Consider the following 3,608-nt stretch of genomic DNA (forward strand, 5'->3'; position numbering starts at 1 on the left):
AGGTACGGGCATTTCCTTCAGTTGCAAAAGACGTTTTCTGTTGTACGTCCGTGAGTGTCTTGTCCGTCTTTTGTTCTTGTGCAATTAATTCCATAGTTAACGAACTGGAATTTAGTGAAGTTATTGCAGCTCGTGATAATGCGTCCGCCACGATGTTTTCTTGCCCCTTGACGTATCTGATGTCTGTGGAATATTGGGCAATATAATCAAGGTGTCTGACTTCTCTTGGACCATATTTATCTACATGCGTATGCAGTGCATATGTTAACGGTTTATGGTCAGTGTAAATACAGAAGTTTCTTCCTTCTAACAGATGTCTAAAATGTTTAATTGACAAATAAATTGCTAATAGCTCCCTTGAAAAGGTACTGTACTTTGTCTGTGTCTTGCTCAGTTTGGCTGAGAAAAACGATATAGGGGTCATTGTATCCCCTGTCAGTTGATGTATAACTGCTCCTACAGCTATGTCTGACGCGTCTGTTGTAAGTGTAAGCTTCGATTCTTCGCTGTCCTTAATATAATTCAATTTTGTGAAATTGACTAAGGCAGTTTTAGCTTGATGGAAAGCTTTTAAAGCTGATCCTTCCAGTTTTAATTGTTGGTTTTTCGTTTTGTTCTTCAATAATGACGTTAACGGTGCAAGGATTGTGGAACAGTTGGGTAAAAATCGTCTGTAATAATTAATTATACCTATGAAGCGACGAACTTGTCTAACAGACATAGGTTGTGGAAAATCTGTAATGGCGCTTACTTTTTCGGGTAATGGTGATATACCATCCTTATCAATTGAATGTCCAAGGAAATTTACTTCTTGCTGACTGAAAATACATTTGTCCAAGTTTATTTTTAAACCGTAATGGGACAGTTTTTGGAAAACTTGTTCCAAGTGTTGTTTATGTTCGTCGAGGTTTCTACTAGCAATTAGGACATCGTCCACGTAAGCGAATACGAATGGAAGGTCCCTAAAAACCTCGTCTATTAACCTTTGGAAGGTTTGACAAGCGTTCCTAAGTCCGAATGGCATTCTGACGAATTCGTAAAGTCCAAATGGTGTGGTCAGTGCTGTTTTGTGGATATCTTCATCCGCCACCGGTATTTGGTAATACGCTTTTACTAAATCCAGTTTGGAAAATACCGTGGCATTTTGCAGTCCGATTGCAAAATCGTGAATGTGTGGGATAGGGTATCTATCCGGTACAGTTTGTGCATTTAATCTCCTGAAATCGCCGCATGGATGCCATGTTGTCGCGTCTGCTTTCTGTACCATGTGTAGAGGAGATGACCACGCACTTTTGGAAGGTTGGATAATTCCCTGTTGCAACATGCATTGAAATTCGTCTTTTGCGATCTTGTACTTATCTGGCTTCAGACGTCTGGGGGTGGCGTAGACGGGTTGTCTATTCGTTTTAATAGAATGCTTTGCATTATGTTTAATATTATCCGTGACTTTGAATGGCTGAGTAAGTTGTGGGTATTTTTGAAACAGCCGACGAATGTACGTCTCTTCAGGTAAGGCAGAACTAATCCCAGTAGACTGGTATCTTGTGGTGATACCTTTAATTACGATTTTTGTTTGGTTATCAGTCAGTGTGCGACTAGTCATGTCTACCGATAGATTAAACCGTGCTAGGAAATCTGCTCCTAATATTGGTGTCATCACGTTGGCTATGGTAAAAATCCACGGAAATGTGCGGCGCAAGCCGAGATTGACGTCTAAATATTTTTCACCGTATCGGTATTTGTGTGCCATTAGCTGCTTGGGGGTGGTAAGGCTGTGGAATAGCTTTTTGTTTACGTAGAGGTGGTATCACGCTGATTTCAGCTCCAGTGTCTATTAAGAAGTTATATCCGTGATTATTGTCATGAATATAAAATAGACGACCTTTAGTGGAAAATCCAGCGACAGTCGTCGTCTCTACTGGCCGGAATAATCGTTTCCCTGATTCTTGTTTTTAAAAGAACAAGGATAAGTGCAACGCCGAGCTTGTGTGGCGAATTTTTTGTGGTAAAAACAGATTTCGTTCGCTCGTTCCCGTGTGTTGCTTCGACCTCTACTAAGACTTCGTTTTCGGTAGTTCGATCGTTTATTAAATGAGTAATGATGGTTTATTTGCATTAATTCCTGCACTTGTCAAGTGAGATTTTCGACCGTCATTTTTAGTCCCGATATATCGTCGTCGCACGTCTGTTTCTGCTGTGCTTGTGCTGGGTTTACTTTGCGGTGCCTCAGATTTTCATGGATTCGATCTGCCATATCGGCGAGTTTTTCAATATTTGTCTCTTCCGTTGTGGGTGCTAGAATTTGTACTGTTGTGTCTGGAAGTTTATCCAGCCACAGACTTCTCATTATCTTTTCGGACATTTTGTTGTCCCCTAGCAATGTACGCATGTATCGCAAAAGTTGTGACGGAGTGCGATCTCCCAATTCTACTTGGGTGAAAAGATCGCGTAACCTTGTTTCGTTTGAAAAGCCTGTCCGTCGTAAGATGGCCTCCTTAAGTTCGTCATATGGGTGTCTTCTGGCACATTCTCCAATAAATCCGCCACCTCTTCGACGACGTCTGCCGGAAGTTTTTCCACCAAGTAACAGTATTTGGTTTGTTGAGACGTTATCCGCTTTGCGTCGAAAAGGGCCTGGATTTGGATAAACCAGGTCTTTATGTTGGTAGGATTAAATGCTGGTATATTTACCGTTAACGTTGCCAGAGGTTTTTCGACACAGGAAGGTTCCATGTTTGTTTTCTTCGCTCAAAAGTGATTTCAAAGCCTTTAAACTGTCCACTGACTTTTTCCGAGGACGCGGAGCTTGAAACTGTGGTAAAAAAAAAATTGTCGCTTTTGATGCTGAGTCATGGTTGTTTAATAGCTTATAAGATTCCGTTGTGCATATGATTTCTGCGTCGAGTCACCAACTTGTGGGGGTCGCCTGGCCTTTTTTTGGGAACTGACTTCCTCCACAAATAATAAAAATGAAAATAAGAAATCTTATGTGCAACACAAACGGAGGTTTATTTCCGGAATAGTAATAACAAACAATAACAAGCAAAACATAGTTCTCAATATTTCAGAGTTCTTTTTTTTGTTTTGTTCATATGAAAGATGGAGAGTCTCTTTTTTTTTTTTTTTTTGTGTTCTTTGAATGTTCAAATATGTAACAGAGACAATATTAATGTTCGTCTGTTAAAAGAGAGTATTAATGCGCGTAGCAGTGGAAATGAAATAATTGATGTTTGCACGCGTGGCAAGTCCTAATGAGAAAGCGTTGAATGAGTCGGAAGAGTTTAAAGAGACGAAAGAATGCTCGAAAGGCTAAGAGACTAAAGAGAGAGATTTTGTGTTTGTGTATGTTTATATATGATTTGATCGGCTCCAAACGAGCTCTAGAAAATCAGTTTTAAAATATGTCCTAGGAGGAATTCCATTGGACGGAAGACATCACATGGGGTGCTTTCAACTACGTCCGCACCTTTGGTATATAAAGGTCACGCCGGAATTTGCGTGGGTGTCATTTTTCATTTTTTTAACGCGCCGAAACAATCAATTGGACTGCGTGCCTAAATTGTATTTAATGATTTTAAATTTGAATATTAAACTGTGCCAACTGGCAC

The sequence above is a fragment of the Euprymna scolopes genome, chromosome 43 (genome assembly GCF_053919585.1).
Source record: "Euprymna scolopes isolate OS-2025 chromosome 43, ASM5391958v1, whole genome shotgun sequence".
Taxonomy (NCBI): domain Eukaryota; kingdom Metazoa; phylum Mollusca; class Cephalopoda; order Sepiida; family Sepiolidae; genus Euprymna; species Euprymna scolopes.